The sequence below is a fragment of the Lagopus leucura genome, unplaced genomic scaffold (assembly GCF_019238085.1).
Source record: "Lagopus leucura isolate 7727_CA_CO unplaced genomic scaffold, USGS_WTPT01 Super-Scaffold_100159, whole genome shotgun sequence".
In the NCBI taxonomy this organism is placed as follows: domain Eukaryota; kingdom Metazoa; phylum Chordata; class Aves; order Galliformes; family Phasianidae; genus Lagopus; species Lagopus leucura.
Genome location: NW_024962335.1, coordinates 34473742 through 34500028, shown reverse-complemented (window position 1 = coordinate 34500028; position 26287 = coordinate 34473742).

Here is a 26287-nt window from a genome sequence, read left to right as displayed (position 1 = left end):
GAAGGGAAAGAGAGAGAGAGAAAGAGAGAGAAAGAGAGAGAGAAAGAAAGAAAGGAGAGAAAGAAAGAAAGAAAGAAGGAAAGAAAGAAAGAAAGAAAGAAAGAAAGAAAGAAAGAAAGAAAGAAAGAAAGAAAGAAAGAAAGAAAGAAAGAAAGAAAGAAAGAAAGAAAGAAAGAAAGAAAGAAAGAGAGAAAGAAAGAAAGAAAAAAAGAAAAAAAGAGAGAAAGAAGGAAGTAAACACACATACACACACAGAACAAGTAACAAAAAAAAAAACCAAAAACCTCCACAAAAAAAAAAAAACAAAAGCAAAAACAAACAAGCAAACAAACAAACGAAAAAACAACCACCCCTAAACAAGGAACCTTTCATAAGAATAAAAGAGAAGTAAAGAAGGGGAAAATCCCAGATTTTATAAAAGGTCATCTGGGTACACTGAGGATCTGAAGTGAATCTAAAGAAACACAATTTTAACTTCTTCCACTCCCCACTAATGCATACTACACTTCACATCTGAATTTTGGGGATCTGGTTTAATTCTGGAAATTCATTCATTTGCCTGTTGCTAGTATGCAGTGGCTGTCATGACATGTTCATGGACAAGCAGTGCTAAGTCTGAAAACTTAGGTTTCCTACCAATAGGATCAGGGCAGCTTGCAGCTATAAAAAAAATCCAAATTTTGTTAGAAATTTTGTGACAAATGACTGTGCATCAGTTAAGCATGAGTTGGTGACTTCAAAGTTTTCTTCTCAACACTGTGAAACTATATGTTAAAAATGAAAGCAAAAACAGAAATGCTGCAAGCCTGTGGTTTCAAGCCCATAAGGGCCTTGACCACTTGGCCTATAATCTAATCTATGCAGGTGAAAGATAGCCACAGAACTTTGTGATTCCCTGACTCTAAGAAAAATTCATCCCATCTTGCCATTTTACTCCCAGGAACTGAATTTCCTGTGCAGGCCCTTTCACTTTGTTTCACTTAATAGAGAAACCAGCATGCAGAAGAATTTGGATTATTTGCTCTCCTTTCTTGAAACCTCTGCTGTATCGCCCTACACAGCAATATCATCCCTGTACTGCAGATGCTTGGAAGCACCACCCTGTTCCAGTGCAGTTTGGATCAATCCATGGCAAATGATTGGGCTGTGCTTCCACCTCTGTGGCAAATGGCTCCAGATATACTGAACGCCCCTCCAGGTGAAAGTAAGCTGTGGCCTACATTCTGTGGCCAAAGGAATGGAAAAGGAGGCATTAGCAATGTCAGTGATGACATGCCATTTGGCTGCTTTTGACTCCAATTCATGCTGGAGTTCTAACACGTCCGGCACAGCAGCACTCAGTGGGGGTATGACTTCATTCACGCCACGGTAGTCTGCTATTAGCCTCCATTCTCCACTGGCTTTACGCAATGGCCATATGGGTCTGATAAAAGGTGAGTGAGTTTTGCTGGTCACTCCCTGACTCTCTAGCTGACTAATCAATTTATGAATGGGGAGCAAGGAATCCCTGTTGGTACAATACTGTTGTCTGAGCACCATTTTTGTACAATCAGTATCTGCTGCTCTTTTACTTGTAGCAACCCCACAACAGACAGATCTTCTGACAGGCCGAGCTAAATAGACAGCTGTTTAATGTTGTCTGTGTCCACAGCAGCTATTCCACAGGCCCATCAATACCTTTTGGGATTACCTTTCTTCTGAGGTAATCTATGCCAAGTATGCACAGAGCTCCCAGGCCAGGCACTGTAGGATGCTTTTGCCAGTCCTTCCCAGTGAGGCTTTTTTCTGCCTCCAACACAGACAATTCTTGAGAGCCCCCACTCACACCAGAAATATAAATCGATTCTGTCCTGTTGTGACTTGAGGGCATTAGAGCACACTGTGCACCAGTGTCCACCAGTGCCTTACATTTCTGGGGTCTGACACGCCAGGCCATCAAATCCACACAGTCCAATACACTCTATTATCCCTTTCCCACTCAATTGAGGGCAGGACCCCTCTGTTGGTTGCCTGCAGTAACTGAAACGATTTCATTGGTGGTTGATCTGTTTTGTAATTCTCTCACCTGTGCTCATAGGTCAGGATTGGTTTTTTTTATGCCACTTCTTCATGTCTTCTCTATGCTCATCTAAGTAGTTCCACAAGGCAGCATGTGACATAGATTTACTACTGTCATTTGCTTGAGCAGGAAGATGTTTGCCTTTGATAGCTGAGATTTTAGTCAGTCTGATCAGCTCCTTCAGTAGATTCTTTTGATCACCCTAATCTTCATCAGATGTTTCTGATACTACCACAGGTTCATCACAATTAATTAATAGAGACAATTCCTCCAGCATACCATCCTGTTTCTTCTCCATTTTATCTATTATCCATGTTATCTAATCTTTCTGTTATTTTTGAGATGACTGAAATGAAAGCATGGTATGGAGGTGATTTTTGTTCAAAGTTTTGGAGCGTAATAGTTCAAAAACTGGGGGTCTTCTTTGTTGATCCTCGTATCTACCAAACATTACTACTAGTGTACTGCAGTATTTTTCCAGTGCTGTTCTTGTGAGTTTCCTCCATATATCAGGTGTACTCCTAACTCTCTCAGGATCATGGTCCTGACATGGATTGTTAGGAACAAACATCATCATACAACATCTCCACCATGGCTGTTTCTCTCAAATTCTGGATACTCATTTCAAGAGTATTCCACTTTTTCATCTAAGGCTCCAGCTTGTTTTTGAAGGGATATCTTTCCTTCATGGCTGATAACATTCATTCACAGAGAGTGACTACTCCATCCTGACATTTACTAATTCCTCTGTCAATAACTGAGTCTCTGGCAATGCTTCCTAGTTGCAGATCTTCGTTACCATCTAGGAACACACTACTGACCCCACTGTCCCAACACCAAAATAATCAGGTGACAATAGGTTTGTCGTATAAACTCGTTTCTTGAGCCTTGGATTTCAGTTATTTTCAGGGGTCGATGACTAGTGGTAACAGTGACTTCCTCTTCATAATTCTCCTCTCCATATCTCTTAAGTTTTTTTCTGTTGCCTTTCTCAGTGATGATGGTTTTGGGGAGGGCCCCTCACCTAGATCTTCCTCTACTTCCTCCACTTCTTTCCATTCTAGATGCGAGGACACCCATTTCCATTTCTGCCCATTCACAGGGGCAACTGACATTGATACTGGTGCTTCCTTTGATCGATCAGGTTTGACTTGCAGACTTCCCCCTTTGGTTCAAATCTCAGCTTGGAAACTCTCTTTCTCCAGAACAGTATTATATAGAGCTCTATAAGCACAAGCCAAGCCCCAAATAAGCTGTTCCTCTTCAGATCTACCTAAGCCACACCATCCCTGCCTCAAATACTACTTTAGTTTCTCAGGATCCCACACATGTTCAAGAGTGAATTCCCATGAAACAGGGAGTCCCCATGCTTCTTAGATCTTTCCTAAACCTTTCCATATTCCCTGCCACTCAACATTCTTTGGTTTTGGGGAAAGCTTTCTCCACATAATGCACATTATTATCAGGAGGAATACATTCAGAGAGATTGATAACATGGTCCCTGGTTGGCATTCCAAACACGCATAAAGAGCTGAGAACCTGGAAGCCAGTCTAAATATTGGGTTGCCTCTTAAATTAGCTAATCCCTCTGGGGTGAACAGGTATCAGACAGGTATCTCCATCAGTGCTCTTAATTGGTTATACATACATGCAACTCCTAAACTGAAAATGGTGAACCTAATAAGAAACCAATATGTTCCAAGAAACATAATGGTCATTTGTTGTTCTTACAAAGCTGTTAAAATGAAGAACAGGTTCATAGCTGGAAGTTGCTAGGAAAAGGAAGAAGGAGAAAAAAAATCTCAGCACATTGTCTAGAGTCTTACACACCACCTGGCCTATAGTCTAATCTATGCAGGTCAAAGTTAGCTACAGTATTCTGCAACTCCATGACTCTAAGAGAAATTCAGATTCAGTTTAGTCTGCACAAGTTCTCTGCACAAGTTGTCGTGGAGTTATCTCCAGGTCTGTGTCCATGACAGAAAACAGCAGGTGCTCAAACCCACTGTTCCAGAAAAGAAGGAGAGAGAGAGAAAGAAAAAAACAGTGTTAACGGTTTAGAGTCTGGTCCAGCCCAGCCCTGCAACTAATGAGGCAGGGGACCTATGGGCCCCATGAGAAGGGAAAAGTGGGAAGGGTGGAAAGATAGTACATGGGTCTGAAAAAACCCAAAGCAGCAGCAACAATCTGAGATCACATTTACTAAATTTGATCTCAGAATACAAGAAAACACGGCTTCTTAAACACTGTGCAAATAAATTCTCATAGTTACAAAATGCTTAGTTATTCCTATGTTAACTGGGACATTTTGATAAGTGTTTTCTTTATTGCTTCATTAAAATACTGTGTTGCTTTGAGTGGTTGTATTTCAGTCTGCAAACTGGTTGGTTTTCACTGCTGAGTTAAATATCACTATGTTTATAAAATTCTTTTCCACCATGAACTTAATTTAAACAATGTGGATATAAAATAACACTGTCCATAATGAAGTGAGGTTTTTTTTTTTGTTTTTTTTTTTTTTTTTTTTTTTTTTTTGAAGAGTTAGGTTTTCCATATTTCTGCTGACTTCCTTTGCCTGATATGTTAGAGGAAAAGTTATGCAAGTTCTGTATTTACTAAATCCTTAGCTGAAAGGGAGACTGTTTCCTCATAGTCCAAATCATTGGGCTGTTGGAGCAGGTCCAGAGGAGGGCCACAGAGATGATCAGAGGGCTGGAGCATCTCCTCTATGAGAACAGGCTGGGAGAGCTGGGCCTCTTCAGCCTGGAGAAGATAAGCTTCTTGAGAGACCTTACAGAAGCCTTCCTCTGAAGGGGTCTACAGAAAAGCTAAGGAGGGACTTTTCATAAGGGTATATAGTGACAGGACTAGGGCAATTGGTTTTAAAATGGAAGAGGGCAGATTTAGGCTGGATATTAGGAAGAAATTCTTTCTTGTGAGAGTGGTGAAACACTGGAACTGGTTGCCCAGAGAGGTTGTGCATGTGCCTTCCCTAAAAGCACTCAAGACCAGGCTGGATGGGGCTTTGAGCAACCTGGTCTAGTGAGAGGTGTCCCTGTCTATAGCAGTGGAGCCAGAACTAGATAATCTTAAATTTCCCTTCCAACCCAAACCATTCTATGATTCTGTGATTCAAATAGTTATGCTCTGTACCCTAGAGGCTGGCAAAGCTTTGCCAAGATAACTGAGGTATCAAAAGATGCTAACCCTAGTCATTTATAATAGTTCTCATGTTGTGCTTTGACTTAGGTTTTCATCTGTGATACCCCTGAATATCAACTATGTATAAAAATGCTGCTCTTGTGTAGCACTGAGGCTGACACAGTTTCATCCTGGACAGAATATGGCAATAGTCTTGATATTGTTGTCTCTTTCGTTACATATTTACTGAATATTATGTTTTCTTTAAATGAAAATACGAGGGCTGCCATGAAAGTAATGTCTCCTATTTTATTATGTTGGCTCACTACATCAAAGGAGGATACTGGTGGTAAAACAGTAGATGGTGAACCTTCCCATCAATGCTCCATTATTTTTGAGTGCCATGCAACAGATGGCAGCAGAGGGGAAGTCTAACAAAAAAGAGCCTGACACAGAAGTGGATATTATGTTCAAGTGTGGAAATGCGTTCTTCTATGCAGAAAAAATGATTCCTATTGACATTCATTGACACTTGCTGAACATTTAGGGAAACAAACCTGTTTGGATGTGAGGACCCTGAGTTGGTGGGTGGTGCATTTCAGCAGAGGTGACAGTGATTTGAAAGAGAAGCTGTATTAAAGATGGGTGTGCAGATTTTTAAGAGTGTGGTGTACAGGCTCATGATCATCACTGCTAAAAATGCATAGCTAGGGGTGGTGACAATGCTGAAAAATAGTGTTGTGTAGAATCATAGAATAGCCTGGGTTGAAAAGGACCTTAAAGATCAACTAGTTTCAACACCCCTGCCATGGGCAGGGTCGCCAGCCACTAGACAAGGCTGCCCAGAGCCACATCCAGCCTGGCCTTGAATGCATCCAGGAATGGGGGACTCACAACCTTTCTGGGCAACTTGTTCCAGTACATCTCCACTCTCTAGGTAAAAAACTTCCTCCTAATATCCAACCGAAAGCTCCCTGTCTTAATTTAAAACCATTCCTCCTTGTCCTATCACTACTCACCTATATAAACAGTCATTCCCCCTCCTGTTTATACGCTCCCTTCAAGTACCAGAAGGCCACAGTGAGGTCTCCAGGAGCTTTCTCTTCTCTAAACAAGCCCAGTTCCCTCCACCTTTCCTCATAGGAGAGGTGTTCCAGCCCTCTGATCATCTTAGTGTTCCTCCTCTGGACTTGTTCAAAGAGCTCTGCATCTTACTTGTACTGGGGGCCCCAGGCCTGGACACAGTACCACATGGAGCTTTACAAGAGCTGAGTAGAAGGGGATAATCACCTCTCTCTTCCTGCTGGCCACTCCTCTTTTAATGCAGCCCAGGATATAGTTGACTGTCCAGGTTGCAAGTGCACACTACTGGCTCATGTCCAGCTTCTTGTTCACTAGGATCCCCCCCCCAAGTCCTTCTCTGCAGGGCTGTTCCCAAGGAGTTCTTCCCCCAGTCTGTAGAAATACCTGAGATTTCCCCAGCTGAAGTGCAGCACCTTGCACCTGGCCTTGTGGAACCTCATTAGATTCACATGGGCCCACTTCTCTAGCCTGTTCAGCCTGTCCCTCAGAGGAATCTCTGAGCTGAGAACTTGTTCTATTAAGTACTTTTATTGTGCTTGTTGTACCAGTTGCAGTTTCCATGGAAATAAAGTAGGCATTTCTTTCAGAGCAATTTATGTATCTAGAGGCCTACATGTATAGATCACCTTTAAGACTCTGCATCTTGCATCTTGGAGCTGTAAACCTGCAATCAAGAGAGTTTCTATCTTCCCCCAGTATATGCTTTCTTGTTTTGATTTGTCACACTGTGTTAAAATCAGAATGCTTTTCATCAATGACGGTATTTTTGGCAGTATTTTTTCTTGTCATTTCTGTCATTTCTATAGGGCAAAGATGACAAATGGTATGATTTATGAAGTTTTTGTTTCAAAAATGTGCCTCTTTACAGAGTACAACGTTAATTCTCAAGATCCTTATTTATTAGAATTATGCAGCTTCCCTTGCTGGCCAGGTCAGGATTTTACTGAGTGTATCTTGATATTGCAGCATCAGGTAGTGATAGATTGAAGAAGAGAAATGTGTTGTATCATGGTATAACTCCAAGTAGTGCTCAAGAAGATAAAATAGTTGAGGACTTTGTTGTCTATAATCATGTCTTAGACAGTGTACATACATTTCTTTACTTGAGCTGTACTGCTTCAATTCTCTCAGAGAAATGATTGAAAAGATTAACCACTACCATTTTTGATTTCTGCTTGATTGTTTTGTAACAGAGGAAAATGTAAACTTTTTCTTTTTTTCTGAAAATGTCTTGTTGCATCATTCTTATAGCTAGTCTAATTTATTCTCATTCTGAGAGTCATCCATGCATATTCCTTCACCAATTGTTTCTTTTTTTTTCTTTTTTTTTTTTTTTGCCTTAGAGAGTGGTGTCAGGGGTGTCATCGTTCATTTGATTTTTCTGATTATTTCCTCCTCTTGCAAGCCTTCCAGGAATTTCGTTGGATAACTTAATTGTTCAACTGACTGAAAAGTTTTGAGAACTCTCAAAAATTTCAACCTGTTTTCTCTCACTGAAATTGTCCTTACTAGAATTAACAGGCTTCTCAGAAAGTAGAAGTACTAGAATCCAAGCCCATATATGAGGGTATTTTTCCCTCTCTTGAAAAGCAAAAAGACAAAACAAACAAAAAAATAATAATGTCAATAAAGAGATGGCAATTGGAAATAACCATATCAGCTTTCATTTCAGCATTTCTGGAGTAGAATGTTTTATTCGTTGGTTGTTGGGACTGGATGTTTTAAGGACAATAACAAACTTTGAGGATGAATTAAATCACTTTTATAGGCCTGACCTAGAAGGAGTAGAGCTGTTGCTTTGAAACAACTTTTCTGTCTGCTTCTTCAGACAGATGTGAAAAGAGATTGTAAGGAAATGTGAAACAAATGCTTGGCAACAGCAAAGGAGTATCAGTCTCACTAAGTAAATGCCTTGCTCTGGGCAGAAAGTAGACTGAAAGGAAGTTAAAATTTCTTTGTTGAAGAGATGTACCTTAATTCAGGAAGTGTATAATATGATGCTTCTCTTTCATGAAAACTGAGGTTTTTTAAAGATATTCTGTTTATGTATCCATGTACACCCAGCATCTTATTGGCCTGCTCAAAAGTTGCTGTTTAGGAGGTGTATCTTTTAAAGTTAGGCAAAAATGCTTTCCTTTCAATTTCAGAATTGAAAGCTTGAGAAAAGGATATTTTTATAATTCTAAGGATATCATCAACATTAATTAAGGTTACTGAGATTTGTGTATGTGTAATAAAAGGAGCATGAATAGATCATAATGTAGAAAATAGGTCTTTACACATCATAAGTGATTGGATCTTGGAAAAATACTTGAAATTCATTAAAAAAACAGCCATTGACTTAGTTCTGCACCTTGTGGTTTTTGATATGTCTACTGTAGCGCGCTCAGAACATCGCATTTCCATTCCTGCAAGGATGGTCAAGTCCTTCCACAGTCATAGTTCCCTTGATTGTCATCAAATTTCTCATGAACAGCTGTTTGGAAAATTAAAAGGAACAACTAAATGAAATATGAATTTTCTGATAAACAAACAAACCCACAATTCTTTAAACTAAACGTGATGATTTTTCTTGCATCAAGATGATGCAAGAACTGCACTGATTTGGACCTCCTTAGTTATTTTCTACTCATCTGAGACTATGGCCATAATTCTTTATTCTCCTGTACCTTAATAATTGAGTTTTACCTCTAATCCTGTTAACCACATTGTACATTACATGTTCTGTTGCATCAGGGTCTTCTATCAGGATGATGAGGATGACAAGGCACATTCAGACTCACTGGCATCATCAGTGTGTTTGTAAGATTTTAAACAAGTCACTGAAGTATAAAGATGATAGCAAAGATAATAAAGTATAAAGATAATGGCAAGAATAAGTGGAGTGGGAGATCATGAAGACAAACAGATAGAAGAATAGCAAATAACACTCAAATAGAACTGACATTGTTTTATGTGTGTTTGAGTTTCATCTTCAAATTACAACTATCCACTGCAATGTATGCTTCACAAAATGATCTGAATAGTTGTTTCATAACACTTTATTAGGAAAAAAAATATAAAAATGTGAAAGCTTTTGGAACTTTAAAGTCAGCCCCCTGGGATTTCTCTAGCAGATGGAATATATTATTCTCTGTCAGTTATTGCAGGTTGTGTACACAACTCATTATAGTAGAATTTGCCAAAGTCACAAGACTCTTACAGTGATAAATCTCTACTGGGATAAAAACCAAGTTCTGTATTTATCACTGTGCTTTTCTGTTCACTTTTGGTGGTTTCTTGTATGCTGACATATTTTTTTCCACACTCCTATTCCAGGCAAAACTGTACAAGAGTAATTGATTTATCCTTTCTATAATATTAGTTTGGATGCTGGCATTCCAGAATCCCCCTGTCTAGTAGTGTGTTGTTCATGGAAACTAGTTGCATTTCCAGTAGAAAAGAGCTGCTTTCTCTTAGTGGTGAAGATAGATTGCAATCTGCTGTACACATGAAGACGAAAACATTTTAAATGAAGTGGATTTGTAGATTCCAATACTAGCATGTTGACTGAAAGGTGGAAAAAAAAAAAAAGTGTAGCTAAAATCAAAAGAATAAATCAAACACCAAAGCTTTTGAGGGTCTGCATAACTGTTAGAAAGTCAGAAAAATAAGAAGCACTCAAAATTAACAAGGGAAAATATTTATATACCTTGTTTCTGGAAAACTTTATGTTCTTAAGAAGGTGAGCTTAGCAGGTGATGGTGGCTTTACAGGAAGAACCTTTATTCAACATAGAGCTCTTTAATATCTAAATTTGTCAGCTTGAGTCCTATAAGTCCTAATAGCACTTGCCTGTGATTAAGAGTTGGGGAAACATGCCCATATGATTCTATCTAAGAGTTTTCAGTCCTTATTGTTTCAGCCCTGGATGCCCTGAGCAAAAACTTTCACTGGATTCTCTGGTTTATCTAGTATGACTAAACTGGGCTAGTGGAAATAAGAAAGGGGCTGGCACAATGAAAGGTGCAATGAAAGAGATCATTTGCTTCTGCTAAACACATTTTTACTTCTGATTAAATCTAGCAGTTTTAGAGTTTTATTCTTTTCTTCTACATGTGCTCAAATCCCTGTACTGCTGGATTTCTGATAAAGGCTCAGAGTACCAGTCATTCTTAAATAGGATGAGCAGAGATGTGGAAGGTCCCAGAGACCATGGAAGTCCTTAGTGCAGTATGGCATCTGTAGCTCCCTCATGCCGTTTCTCATTAATAATATCAGAAAAACTGATTTTAGTGTTTTTCTCCAGGAAACATTTTTGTTTTGTCAAAAATAGTGCATTTAGATGAAACCTCATTTAACTGAAAATGGTCCAACTAATTTTAGTTATGAAAGAAGATTGTATTTAAGTCATTTAGTGGCAAAATAAAATTTCACTACGTGTAGACTTTATGATCAAGTTGACATGGAAGAAACGTGCAGTAGATAAAAACTTCTGTTATACAGTTTCAAAAAAACTAACAACGGAAGTCTTTCTGCTGTGGGCTGGTGTTGTTTTCAGTGAAGTTGGCTACTAGGACTGAAAGGAAAAAAAAATTCACCAGCACAGATGTGAGGAGAAAAAAATAATAGAAAAATAAAGGAGGGCATGCCACAGAGTAGAATGTCTCACTGCAAAAAATAAGTATCTCAGATAATTTACAGTCTTATACACAGAAAATTATGGAAGCACATAAATTACACTTGAGTCAACATGCTGTCTAATAATAAAACAAAGACAATTTTTTAAAGTCAGATTTTATTATCTCCAATTGCATTGGTGTACATGCTGAAAATTAGAGAGAGCTTTGGAATTGCACTTCATATGAAAATTCAGGTTGAATGCATAATTTGTACTGAAGAGCAGGAATTATGCTAGTCTTGCATTAGTCTTGCTTTAAACTCTGCACCTCAATTTTGGGACTAAAAGATCATTCATAAATATTAGTGGCAGCACCCTTAAACAGCTTGTGTTGTGATGCTGGAAAAGCAGAGGATTTGCAAGACTCCTCTTAAGTAAGGTTGATACTGAATTGACTTAATAAATTGGTGTGGGTTTTGTTAAGATGTTTCAAATGACTGATGCAGTGCTGATAACTGTTACTCCATGATCCAAATACAGTATAACAATATTGCTGTCCAAGTCTCTGGGCAGTATGGGGAACGAGGAAAGCCAAGGGTGATGCCAAGGGAGATAAGACAGGAAATAAGTCTTTTGCTCTTGTTATTCTTGTATAATTAGCAAAATTATCTCACAACACAGGACCTTGCAGATTTTCCCAGCATCTGTCTGAAGGAATACACTGGAAAACATCCTATTTAACTAGGTCTTCAGTAATGCTAGTGGAGAAGGTAGAGAGTGGAAATAGAAGAGAGATTGTTCTACCTTTGATTTATACCACTGATCATTTGATTTAAAGATATGAAAAGTGTGTTAGAGAAAAACCAGAAAGTGGTAGGCCTAACCAGCTTTGGGAAGGAGAGGGAAATAGATATATCAGTCTTCAAGAAGGGGAACTCAGAATTAATTGATAAAGTATTGTAGGAAGCAAGATTAAGAATGGTATAATGCTTTTGCAAGGAAACTTTTAATATAAATAAAATTGAGAATTTATTACCAGTATAACCGAAATTTTGAGACCTAAAAATGTATTACTCCAGATCTAAGTTAAAAAATAATTAAGTGCTATACGATTGTTTGCATTTATTTTTAATATATAAAATGTTGTAATAAAAGTGTTAGGGTTCAACCTGGCAGCAGCACAACACCACAGAGCCATTCACTCACTCCACCCACAAATAGAACAAGGGAGAGAACAAAATAGAATACATGGGTTGAAATAAAAATGATTTACTAATACACAAAAGGAAAATGGAAACAGAAACACAATGATAACTATATATATGTTATATATATATATAGTTTTATATAGATGTATAGCTATCATATATATACATATATATATATACAGAATACCATTACTCACTGCCTACTTGCTAACACACAGCTAACAGTGCAACTGCTCATCAACTAACAGCTCACTAGCAATCCAATGTCTCACCATCTGCCAACTGATGCCCAGCAATACTTGAGCAGCAGTTATTCCCTGGCTGACTTCCCACAGCTTTATAACCTTCCTTCCACATGATGTCATGAGGTATGGAATAACCCCTTGCCTAATTCAGGCCAGCTGTCCTGGTCTTCTGCCACAGTGCCATATTGGTGGCAGCTCTTCCCCACCAAGTGGCCCAGCTTGAACAGCTTGGGTGTGCTCCCATCACTCAGCAACAACCAAAACATCAGTGTGCTATTAGCACTACCTCAGCTGAAACCAGGACAAATAGTAATAATGCAGTTAAAAATTTAATATAAATTTCTTAATTCCTACCTATTTTGTGGCCGTCCTTACACAGTTTGTCTAGGTCCTAAGACTTCATTCACACTGGGAAGAAAGAGAAGTGCTACAGTGAGTTGGTAAAACCAGGATTCTGTCATAGGGATGAATATAATTGCAGCAACAATCTTCTTTCTCAGAACACACTTGATATTATGTATAAAAGTTTGTTTAATCTGGATTTACTGTATTATGGTCCATTTATTTGTATAAGATGCTATTTCTTTCTTTCTTATCTGTTAAAACCAGCTTTGCCCAGCTCCTTTTCTGCATTTAAATTTAACAGATTGCTGGAGAAATGTATTTAGAGAGGTTTCTGAGCCTAGTGCTCTCAAACAAGTCCATCAGTGGGCTAGATCATAGACGAGGCTGGAATTTCTACTAAATATGCAGTTTGTGTCAACTTGAAAATGATTGAAAGTGCTTTGGAAGACAGCATATGGACCTGTCAGCCTCCCACAGATGCAACGACACTCAGGCAATTGGCTTGTGTCTCCTGTTCCTTCATTTATTTGCTTGCAGTACTCTGTCTAGATTCTGATAACAAGCACCCAGGCAGATGCTTGAACTGATCTCTTCACTGATCTCTTCACACTGACCAGCTGTTTCTGGTACATGATGCCACAGTCTGGGAAAGGTTGACTCCATACTGCGTGGCATCAAGGGAATGAGCTGCATTCAGAGAATCCCTTTTAGACAGATCCTTTTCCAGTGCAGCCTAGCACTCCATAATTTGCTTTTCCTGAATTCTGATCTATTTTGTGGAAATGAGGGCAACCTTTGAGAGAAGTGGAGAAAAATTAAGAAATGTGAGATTTAAGGTTTCCCTCTTTATATAGAGCTTGAATTCTGATTAAGGTCATGATTTTCTATTTCTATTCTAATTAGCAAGAAACTTAAATATTAAAATTCTAACATGGAGTGTGTATTTGGAATGGGAAACATAAAAGGATGTCACCTCAGGAAACAGCCTATGACACTTACTATTAAAAGCACAGGTAACAATGTTATCAGTACTATTCAGCTTGAATTCCAAAAGTAAATTACTACGAATGGTCACCAATCCATATATGCAAGATCTCCAGACTATCAATTCTTCAAACTTCATGCCTAAATTTTCCATAAGTTACAAGCATTTTTAGCACTGACATTGTCAAATCGTTAAAATTCTTCACAGCTGGCTGTTTCACAGGAATGTATTACAGGAAAATATTTTTAAAAAATCTACCAATATTTGTTTTTCTCAGTACTGATGCTTTAGAAACGTATTCCATCCCATAAGAAAGAGTATGTGGTGTAACGTTCCACAGATCAGACTGTGCAGAAATGATTTAATTCCAAAATGTGAATGTAATGCAAAAGCACCAGTGCTTCTGCAAAGAAAATAAGCGGAGGGAGACAAGTTAACATTCACCAGTGTAATAGAGAGGTGCTCGCATTACTGGGTGCATCCGGCCAATCCAGTCTCCACCAAGTCTTCAGACTGGTAGAGGCTGGCGCATAGAGTGCCCACCCTGGGGTTTCTCCCAGCAGATACCAGTGGCTGCTGGCTGGAAAGATGTCTGCTTCCCTTAGCTGCAAAGGTAATAGTGGTAGACAGCAAAGCATGGTTTATCAGGATCAAAATCATTCACAGAAAGCAAGGATACTTAGTTAACAACTACAAAGCAGCTTCCCACCAAGTTTCTTCTATCTAGACATAGAAGCTTGACATTGTTGTGTTACCAATCATGAGCCATTTCTCACAGGCTAGTCACCTGTTTTTCTACAAGTGAATTACATCTCTGTGTGATCAAGTAAACGAGAAAAGAACAAAAACACAACAAAAACATAGATCAGTGGTAACAAAGCAATTACAGCACTATGGACTGTAACAATTTTTTTTTTTTTTTTTGCAGTTAATTACTGACTACATGGATCTGAAGACCTTTTGAGACATCTAAGAGCCTTCTGACTGAAAGTGAAAATCATGTGCTTCATCTTGTAAATAGATATAAAGAAAGCTTTTTGAGCTTAGTCCATTTATTTCTGTGTAATTTTCTTTGTTATTAAAAGCAACAACAACAACAAAAACACAGCAAGAATTCTGCCTCAAAGTTTCTTTTCTGTAAAAGAAGTAGAGACAGTTAACAAGACTTTCCTTTCTTCTATCTCATTTTAACAGAAATCCAGCGCATGGTACCTCCAAGAAAAAACCCAGTTTTGGTGTTAAGGCAGTGTGCGAAAGGCTTGGCTGGAGTTAAGGAGGGAGCCCTGAGTCTGTGTTCCTGGATTCTGACCCTAGCTCTGTTACTGACTAGCTGTGTGACCTTGAGAAGACAATTAACTCATTGTTCTTCAATTGTATCATCTGTTGAATGAACGTAAGTCTCATCTCTGTCTCCGGTGTGACAGAGTCTTAATTGTTTATGAAGTGTTTTTAGATTAACACAGCATTACTAAAGTGAAGAATGCTATTAGTCAGTGCATATTAAACATAGGCCTATTCATTTATTTATTGTTATCATAAGCAAGGAGGAGTAGTAATCAGGAGAGCTAGCTTTTGCAATAATAGAAGCTGATTTTTACCAAAAAAAAAAAAAAAAAAAAAAAGGAAAAAAAAAAAAAAAAAGTAACGTATGCCAGGGAAATAAGTTGTGACTGTGTAAAGCTACTTTTTATCCATAAAAATTTTGTTCTTTCTGATGAGAATAACAACACATTACTGCAGGATATTGGGGCACCATATTAAAAATTCCTTGCTTTAAACTTGTTCTACTTAAATAGAAGAGTAGGTGCCAGTAAATACAATTCTCATCTTGAAAGTTGGACTTAATGTGGCTCGAAAGGCCTGTATTTTACATCGTGTGTCATCTGGAGCAGCTGAAAAGATTCCAGAATGAGAAGTAACTTTGATGTAGAGTAAAATAACTTTTATAGAGAGCTTCAGTTCTATACAAAGGTTGTATAAATACATATTTCACAAGCATATATAAATACACATTTTCAACCCTGACCATTTCTTAAAAATTGAGAGAAAAAGAAATTGTTCAGGGTTTTCTCACTATTTTTAGTTTTGTTCCCTGTGTAGATACCGTGTATTTGGCAGCTTTCTAAACAATTTTCTTGATATGTCTCCATGTAGCAATCTCACAGAAGATGCTTGAAAAATAAATATGCCATAGAGGGATGTATTATGTTCTTTCCAGATTTTTCCTACTGCAAACCCATGAGTACCTTTGTTCTTACTTCTGTGCTTTAGAAATGCTTTCATGTATCACCAAGGCAAAGATTTACAATGGAAGACCTGACATGTCAACTTAACCTGAAGAGCTATGTGCAAGGGATTTTTACACCTTTCTGTCATTTTAATCCTTTTGGGTATAAAAGAAATATATATTTCTGAGTATAAATTGAAGGAGAGAAGTTTAAGAAATGAAGATTTGCTTCAAACTTCATCGTTTTAAACTGACTTATCTCAGTCAATGATTGTTTTTTGGGATTTTTTTTTTGGAAGGAAAGATTTAAGAACACATAAAAGGGGTATGGCTAAACTGAAGGCAATCCTCAGATCTAAGTGATCTTGTTTGCTGTTTAGTTGCAAGTCTTCACACGAATAATTTTGAACTTACCTGCTGCATTTATTGCTAGACATAATTTTCTTTCCACTCTTCTTGCAAGTATTATGTCTGATGACCAGAAAATAATGCACTTTGCTGTCCTGTTTGAACTGGAATGATAGGTCACTGGAATTATGCCAGCTTTGCAATGAGTCATGCTCTAGTCTGGTGACACTTTAACATTATCCTGTTTTATTCTACTTACTCTAATTGAAAGTAGTTTCTGGCATGAGGTGGCCATGTCTTACGGGGCATTCCAAAAAGAGATTATGTTTTTTGTTGTTATGCAGATCAGACTTAGCTGGAAGAAGCTCAGACTTGAACAAACCGGAGAAAAAAAGAAATTCATAGTTGAAGACTGTCCATGTTCTCTACTAGTCATGAAATCCTAGGAATATATGTATATGCCACCATGCATCATGCATCTCATGTAGTTGAGACTTTAAGAAGTACTTTTTCGTGACTGTTGCAGGAAAAAAAAAAAAAAAAAGAGAGAGAGAGAGAAATACAGCTGCTTGTCATTTACTTAACCTTGGTTGTGCTAAATTTAATCAGTGGGAAAACATCTGGAACTGATTTTCCTTCCATTTAGAGTGTCCAGTAATCACTATGTACATAAAGATGGTGCACCTTTATAACTGGAATACTTGCCTAAATGATCTTCTGAAACATTGTTAGCTTTTGGAAAAAAGCAGAGAAATCAGAAATTGCACAATGAGCAAATATTTGCAATGCTCTCTATAGCCTGCACTGTTGATTGATTGATTTTTGTGCAGCTGTTGTATGAAATCCACTGATCAGAATTAATACATTTCCAAGTATGTAAAATCACTTAGTATTTGTACTGATTAAAATTGGGCCAAATTCTGAACTCTTTAGCATTATTTGAATGCAATTTGAACTTGTTATTAATTTTTAATAAAATTCAACATACAAATAAACTGAGAACATAAAAAGCTTCTGCCTATGATCTGTGAGTGAAAGGTTAAAATAGTTAAAAGCTTTATTGTACAATTAGGTTGTTGAGCTTATTTACTGAGTGATTTATATGTGTTTTCCAGGTGGCTTTTCTGTTAAATAAAACTAAAAGAATCATTGAGTTGGATAGTAATACTGAGGAAAATGCTAACTGTTGTTGAAAAGCTACCTGGGGAGTTATACAGAAAAAGATGTGTTTAAGGATTATGTTTGTATGGGTGATATATTGCTTTCTTACCAGGAAAGTCGGCAAAATGAAAAATATGAACATTTAAATATAATTCCTGTTCATTTTCAAGGAAGCATTTATATTTACATATGCATGCAAAAGCTGTTTGGAACTTCAAATTCCTGTTTGAAAGCAAGTACATTTCCATCAGTAGGAAAAGATCTTTTCCCTTAGTCTTCTGCAGAGAAATTTGCAGTGAATGCCCCACCTGACTATGCAGTGATTTCTGTGGTAAAGAACGAAGATGGGAAGCAAAAGGATGATGAATTGCTTTGAACATCATTTCTTTTTTGCTTTGCACCCTCTGTTAATGTTATCTCTTGCTTTTCCTTCCATGCTAATTGTGGATAAAATTCCTGTTGGACATTTTCCTGCCTTTTGTTATGAAACAGTACAAATGTAAACAGTGCAATCCAATGCCGCAGCAAAGTACCAAGCTTGGAAATACAGAAGCATGGGCAGCAGTTATGCCTTTTAAAATATGTATTATCTTTGCAATGAATATTAAGCATTTACAGTCAGTGACAATCCACTATTAAGGGAAGAACATCTCTGGATTTCCTCTGTTTCGTTCTTGCTATGGTCTGCACCATGTGGTTGGACCAGCAAGAAAATTACTTGTAGTTGGCATAAACTGAGGAAAACATTTGTAAATGAAGAATTGTTTTCCAATTCTTAATATAGAGGTAATAATGGGAAGGGCATCTGTAATACAATTCTGATAACTAATTCCAGAAATTCTGGCTTACATATAACATAGTCCTGAGTCTGTCTCATGGGTATGTAAACTGTGACATTGTTCTGACCCTTTAGATCCATTTGTGTTCCTTTAAGTATTATATTATGCTGACTCCTCAGAACTTGATTCCATTTTCAAAAAAAAAAATAAATAAATAAAAATTGTGAACTGCATAATGCCAGCATTTGTTGCCAGTAGCCTTTTCATTCTGTTTTTAATGGAGTGAATCAGACCGTGGCAATGGGATACTATAGACCTAGTTATACTAACTCAGTTAAGACCGATTTCAGGTCAGATTGACCTGAATCTATCCCAGATTAGTTTGTGCTGAGTGAGCCACCATGAAGCAAGAGTAAGCTGGCAGCCCTACATAGAAGTCTACAAATTTCTGTTACTATTTATTTGAAGGACTCAGGTTGGCTGCTGTTTCTATAACCTTGAGAGAGAGAGAAAGCTCTAGATTTCAGTGTGCATAGTAGCCCAGCAGATTTACAGGGATGAATTTAGACAGCTGTATACTTTAGAAAGTGTGTGTAAAAGTACATGCAAACTTGCCTTAGCATAATAAAATGTCTATCATTGTTAAATAAGACTTCCATTCTGGAGAAATTGTATCAGTGGATACCAGTTCTAAGGTCTACTGTTCCCAGTAAAGTAGAATCGCATTCAGAAAACAGTAAGGTTATTCAGATATTATATGAATATTAAGTTTAATTGATAAGGATTGCCTTGGATAAAAGAGTGATGGTTTTTACAAAGGGATCATTTTGCCTGGCAAAGATTCTCTATTTGCATTAGTTGCTGTCTTCTACCTAAGTCTCCTTAAAGGAATAAAGATGTTCTTTGCTAAATAAATGTATTAGTATACGTCAAACTCAGACAAGGACTGACTTGAGTGGAAACAGCCTGAGGGGAAAAATGCTTGAAATTCTCTCATAAACAGGTAGAAAGGAAATTTGGTTGGGGTTTACAGAGTCTGCATGTCAGTAGTAGTTTTTAAAAAAGAGGAACTTGAGTATGTTTGTTGTTTGATTTTAGAACAATTTATAATTAGCCTTATTAAGGAAACCTTGGATGCTCTCTTTTTTTCTGTTTTCTTTTTTCTGTTTTCTTTTTTCTGTTTTCTTTTTTCTGTCTCCTTTACCTCCATATCTCCCCTGCACAGGACTAAATGGACTTTTATGTATTCCTGTTTCATGCAATACAATCATACAACTCTATACAATTCTATCTCTCTCCCCTCATTTAGTTTCTGCTGCAGCCAGGTCATGCAATTTTTGTCTATGTGATGAAACTGACTGGGAGATTTTCCAGAGTTTATCGTACTAGTTTCTTTGCCAGCCATCTAAAGAAACTATACAACAGCAGAATGGGACTTAGCTTTGCGCATCCTCCACTGTGTATCGCAGATTTGTCCTGTATCAAATGCTGAAATGTGCCTCTTTTCCACTAGGCACTCTACAAGGGAATTGAGTTCTTAGTCATGAAAAGTGAAGGAGCTGTTATAGGAAGGCTGTCATTGATTTCAATTATCTCATTTAAGCAGTTGCTTTTGTAGCTGAGCAAGTACTCCAAGATAAATAATACTGCTGAAGTGATTGTGCTGTGTGGCTGATGCCAATACAAAAAGGACCTGGGAATGATACGGAAGTAAAGATTTCAGTTGTGTATCCCTTGATTATCAGATCTGGGTATAAGAGAAACAGGTGCTCTGGAAGGTGATTCTGCACCATGCTAGCAAGGCTAATACTATAGTGACATTTACAAAGCAGGAATGATCAGAACCGTGAACCAAACTGACAGATCTCTTTATTTTTAATTTCAACCTAATTTAAATCTGTTTTTCCAATGGAAAAAGAATCTTATCAAAATCTGGACATGAAAACACAAAAGCATTTATGGTTTGAAAGAAAACTCACAAGGACTTAGTTTTGGGGATTTTGTGTATGGGGGTTCCCCAACAGGAAAATATGAGTAATGTTCAGTGTGTGAAGGTAACAGCACAAGAAGAGAAGAAGGCAGAGATGGAAAGCAAAATGTTAACTCCTCCCTACTGAAAGCAAAATTCTAAAACCTTTGTGTCCCAAAGTCAGCAGATTTTACGGTGCCAAGTCTGCAAATGGTAGTGAAAATCTCAGGTCTTAATGCTCAACAGTAATCCAACAGTCTTCACATCACCCTTTTTAAGGAGTTTGCTTCTTGGGCTGTGCTTTCACTATTGTTCTCAGAATCTGTAATACCTTTTTCAAAAAGTTTATTGGAATAAAATTCCTTTTACCTGTAATGTCCCTTTCTAGGATTTTCATACATGGATTCACCGATGTGTTATTTTTCCTCATATCAATACCAACAGTGTTTCAAGCTATTACACTGATTTCCCAATCAAACTAGGCAAGCACACTTTCAGATCTACACTAAGATCAATGTAGATAAATTCATTATGACATATTCTCAAGTCCGTGTGAACAAATTTACTGAAGAAAACCCAGGAAGTATTGTTGTGTACCACCTCAAGCTTGGAAAACCCCATAGCACATTTCTGTAAAACTGCCACTGTATAATTGGTCTGTCTTTGAGCATCTGCTCTTCACCTGTACTGGAGATGAGGTAAGGCATAATTCAGTTTTGTTTTGATCTGTGGCTATTTGATGTTAGGAAAATCCATCTGTTTTGGCCATTTCAGCAGTTATTCAAAAGAAAAATCATTCCAAGATGGCATGTGTACACTTGTATTTGAATGAGCGATGTCCTTCTATACCTTCACTTAATTTCTTTTTTTAATAATACACATATTATGTATATATAATATTCAGCAAGTGACCCACTTCACTTAAATTTAGAGGAGGAATCAAAGTGATCTAGAGCTCAAGTCATTGCTGAATTGTCACTTGAAGACTTATAAGTATTGTTGTCACCTGTATCTCAGTCCTTTGACCAAGGCAAAGGAATAGGCAGGAGTGTCTAATTTGTTCTACCACGTTAAAATGATTTTGAAACAAAGTGCCTTGTCCTCAAAAGTCATCCACCCTGTGGTGAGGAGCTATCAGCCATACTCAGAATACACACTCAAATCGGTTATGCTCTTGACTCTATCCACTGGATGCAAGCAGAGCTGTATAGAGGTTAAAAGGAAGATCCTTCCCAGTCTTTTGTAACAGTAAAGGTTTGTGAAATCTACTGTGAGGCAAGTCAAGCTGAAATGGTTTGAGGAGAACTTTTCAGAATAGTAAAACTGACCTTCTTTCAGAAGGAAAGTTAGTTGACAAAGGTATTTTAGAATATTTCTGATGAAGATATTTGCTGGAACTGAAGCACTGTGAAACAGAATTGCTCATAAAATCCAGTCTTAAACAATCTTTTTTCTATTTAAGCTAAAAATTTATCTTCTAGTTTATTAAAAAAAATAAAATTGACAGTTCTCAGCAAGTTTTTTGGTAACTGAAAAATTTTACGGAAGAGCAATTACTTTTAGAGCCATTTTCACTCCAGTTATCATGTGATTCTTGTACAGAGGATGAAAGAGGTGAATCACTGTTTTATTCACATTTGCAGTTTCTGTCCTTTTTAAAATTAGTGATACTTAGATTGCATTTGTTTGTTGTAGTTGTTATTTATTTGTTTGTTTGTTTTGGTTAGATTGAGAATGAAAGCAGGAAATGAGCATAAAAAATGTTTTTCCCCAGTGCTGTTTTAGGTTCAATATCATTATATGTGTGTGTATGTATATATTTATAAATAATAAATTTTGACTCTGATATAACATCAGATTAATTGAATCTACAAATTGATAATTGTGAGTTGTGTCATTTTCACACATGACAAGAGTGCATGCAATTCAGTCAGTAATATGGTGAAGATCAATTTCTTAAGGAAGAACAGATGGAACAAAAGCCTTATAATGCTGATAGGATAAGAAGATACGCCTATTAATAGCTCGTATAGCAACTACTTTCCCTGAAGATGCTGTTACTAGTCAAATCACTCCTTGCATTCAGTGTTCAAATGGATTTCCATTTGATACTCTCAGAATCTGCATCTTGCTCTTACCATACTTGCTCTGATGTTTTGCAGTCTCAGCACTGCCATCTTTATCTTTTCTCTTCTTGCTGGGGCTTCATTCCATACCTCTTCAGGAGTAAAAAACAAAAGGTTTTATGCCTCTGCCTGAGGGCATGTGTCAGCTTGCACCTCACTTATAACCTTGTCAAAACTTTGTAGGTTGATTCTATGATCATTTTGAGTGAATTTGAGGAAGTAATGACTCAATGTCCAGATAGAGATCATTTACTAGTGCTGTTCCTCACGAATCAGTACTGGGACCAGTGTTATTTAGTATTATCATAAATTATCATCATATCAGTGGAATTGGGTACACTCTCAGCAAGTTTGTGGATGATACCAACTTATGTGCGGTGTAATAGACCCTCTAAAGGGATGGGATGCCATTCAGAGAGACAAAAACAGCTCAAACAGTGGGTCTATGTGAGCCTTGTGACATTCAACAAAGCCAAGTTCAAGGCCTGCACCTGGGTCATGGAAACCCTTGATACCAGTACAAGCTGGGTGGTGTAAAGATGGAGCACAAGCCTGTTGAAAAGAACTTGGGTGTACTGGTGGATGGCAAGCCAACAGCCAACAGGCTGCATTAAAAGAAGCATGGTCAGCAGGCTAAGGAAGATGATCCTGCCCCTCCATTCTGCGCTGGTGAGACCTTGCCTGGAGTATTACATCCAAATGTTGAGTCCTCAGTACAGGGGAGATGCAGACCTATTGGACTGTGTCCAGAGGAACGCCACAAAAATGATCCAAAGAATGGAACATCTCTCCTAAGACAGGCTGAGAGAGCTGAGGCTGTTCAGCCCAGAGAGGAGAAATCTCTGGTGGACCTGTCAGCTGCCTTTCAGTTTCTAAAGGGGACTATAAGAAAGAAGGACACAGACTCTTTAGCAGCGTCTATTGCGATGTAAGTAAAGGAAATGGTTTCAAACTAAAAAAGGGAGGATTTAGACTGGGTATAAGGAATAATAATAAGGATGGTGAGGCACTGGAACAGGTTGTCCAGAGAGGTGAATGTCTCGTCTTTGAAGACATTCAAGATCAGGATGGACCAGGCTCAAATTAACCTGATCTAGGTGTAGATGTCCATGCTCATTGCAGGGTAGTTGGAGGACTTCATGATCTTTAAAGATTTCAACCAACTGAAATAATTCTATTACGATTCATGTACAATTCATGGTTGCTATTGCAGAATAGTAGGATGCTAACTGTGCTGAATCCTCTAAAACTAATGATTTGAGTCTCAATTTTTTTTCCCTTTTTTGGCAAGAAAAACTCAGTTACTTATTAATAATTATATGAATGTAAGTTGAACTTAGAACGCTTGAAATAACTCCAAATGGAAATTCTTCATAAGCAATGAAGAAAAAGTGGGAATGTGGCATTAATAGTGAATGCACATAATGAACAGGCTGAAAATCCCCTGAATTTAATATTAAAGTAAATGTGATAGTTCATTTACAGCATTTCTATGAAGATAATTTATTGCAAATTTCACTTGTGCTCCAATACAAATTCTTGATCTGAAAATGACAGTCAATTTCTGTAGCATTGGATACACATAGCAATGAACATTTGAATTGGCTTTTACTTAGATGCCATCTAGAACTGTAGTACAACAAATTACTACTGTACCCTAATATATTTTTCTATGCAATATTTAGTATATATTTATTTAAAGCAAACATAGTCTGAAATAGGAAAGAATAACTGGAGATTCAGATATGAATAGTTTGATTTAAAGCAGTTAATATATTTGACTTTTTTTTTTGCTGAGTTTGCTTTAAGGTTTAATTATTCCCTCAAGCAATAAGATTTAGTTAAAGTAATTTTTCTAGTCAGTATAGAATAAGCATATTGATCACAATGTGTTTCTTGAATTCATGACTTACCACTAGTTAATGGGAAATTATTCTAAAAGATTTGTGTGTTGCTAAGAACTGCATTAGACCAGAAAATAATTGTGGTATATTTCACTGCAATTACAATAATTGAGTTTTGTGTTCTTTTGAGTGAAACCATTGACAGCAATTCAGAGGATGTTTCCAGTATTACTGCCACTGCAATTTGTATGCTTTGACTATCAACAGATGTGAAAAATTAAAATGTTTTCAGACTGGCTTATTTTCTTTAATAACCATACCATAACTATACTTCCTTTTTAAAACAAGATTTTTTACTCTAATGGTAGTTTGGAATACTGTAATGAAAAATAACTCTACACATTTATATTTCATGATATGTTCCCTATGTGTAATTCCAAAGGTTTGTATGTGTTAAGAGCTCTCCCTGCAGAACTAGCAAGCTGCCACATTAAATTTCACTGGCTGTTATTGTGTTTTACAGTCAAGCTCATCTCATCTTTTAATGTGGCAGGAGGGGAAGAGGGGAGAGAAACACTGGAGAAGGTTCACTTTCAAAGCAGTTTTTGTCTTATTTTCCTTGACATCTCATACTTTTTGTTCTCCAGATAACTGAGCTAAAGGTTCATTAATATTAGCAGCCTTAAGAAAATCAGAGGCATTAGCACTAGACATTTTAATTTAGCCATGAACAGCTGATCTCTGAGAATATTCACAAGCTTTTGGTTTCATCTCTAAATCTGAAAATATGTTCAAAATGTCTATTTTCACAATGATTGTCCCAGATTAAACAACAACAACAACAACAAAACCAGCAGCATGCAAGCAAGAAAAAAAAAAAACAAAAAAAAACCAAACCAAAACAAAACAAACAAAACAAACAAACAAACAAACAAAAAAACAACAAACAAAAAAACCACCCAAACTCACAAAAGCATGACCAAGATTTCAACTAGGAGAGTATAAGATTCTTTACAAAGCTGAAATGAGTCAAATCATTCTGCTGTAAAATATTAAGAAATGTAGGTTTTTTGACATTGAAATATTCATCCAATTTGCCTTGTTAGATGCTTTCCTTAAGGTCTCCAGTTCTCACATTCTTCCTGGACCACCTGTGATAGATTTTGAGTGTAACACATTCAGGAAAAGTAACTTGCTGTTGACAGCAGATGTCAGCAACTACATCTGTAGTGCTTCAACCATCAGGTATTAATGGCAAACATAAACCACTGTGACAGACTTTGAGCTGCAATGTGGATTTGCCTTGTTTAATGAAGGATAACACAATATTAAGATAGCAGGTTAGCAAAGAGAGACAGAAGAGCTTTCTGCAAACACTTTTGGAGTCCTTGTAAGAAACTGTGGACTTCACTTTCTGAAGATTGATATAGGATTTTCTTGTTGAACATGAAGTTGATGTTGAGCATAGGGACCAATCTGGCAACGTAAGCACTTTAAAATGTGTTCCAAGAAAAATTTCTACTAGGCAATGTTGAGGAGTTAAGACATCTACTGTCTTCTCTAAAAGAAGCAAAAAATGGGTAAGTGCTTTGCTTTAGTAGACACACATTCTTTTCCCCACTCTTACTGAACTTTTTCTGCTGTCATAAGCTTTCTACTGCTAGGTGACACAATTAATAGATTAGTTGTATCTTTTGTGCAAATCACTGTTTCTCTCAATGTTCCTCTGCAACCAGCCAGCTTTCTAACTAGGAAAGTTTGTTTTCCAACCCTTTTGTCAAGACTTAGCTCTTATTACCATCCGTGTAAACCACATTCACTTGAATTTAGAAGCCTGCTGCTTTTTCTCTTTAGGAAAAATATTTTTATTAGAAGAAAAAAGCATTTTTTTTTTTTTCTCCCCAGAAACAGCCCAAGAGAGAAGAAATGTTAAAACAAAAATGTGAACTTTCACTTTTACATCCATGTAGAAATCTTGGAAGGGTTACCTACTTGAGATGTTTACAGTCTCTGCATCTTAGCCTGAATCATCCACAGATCTATCTCATTTGTTGATGAAGAGAAACTCCTTCAGGGCTCAGTATAGGCCTGCCATTTCTCTTACTGCCTTGTCTTTGGGACCTTCTTCTCAAGTCAACTCAGTAAGATGGAATACAGAAATCTTTGG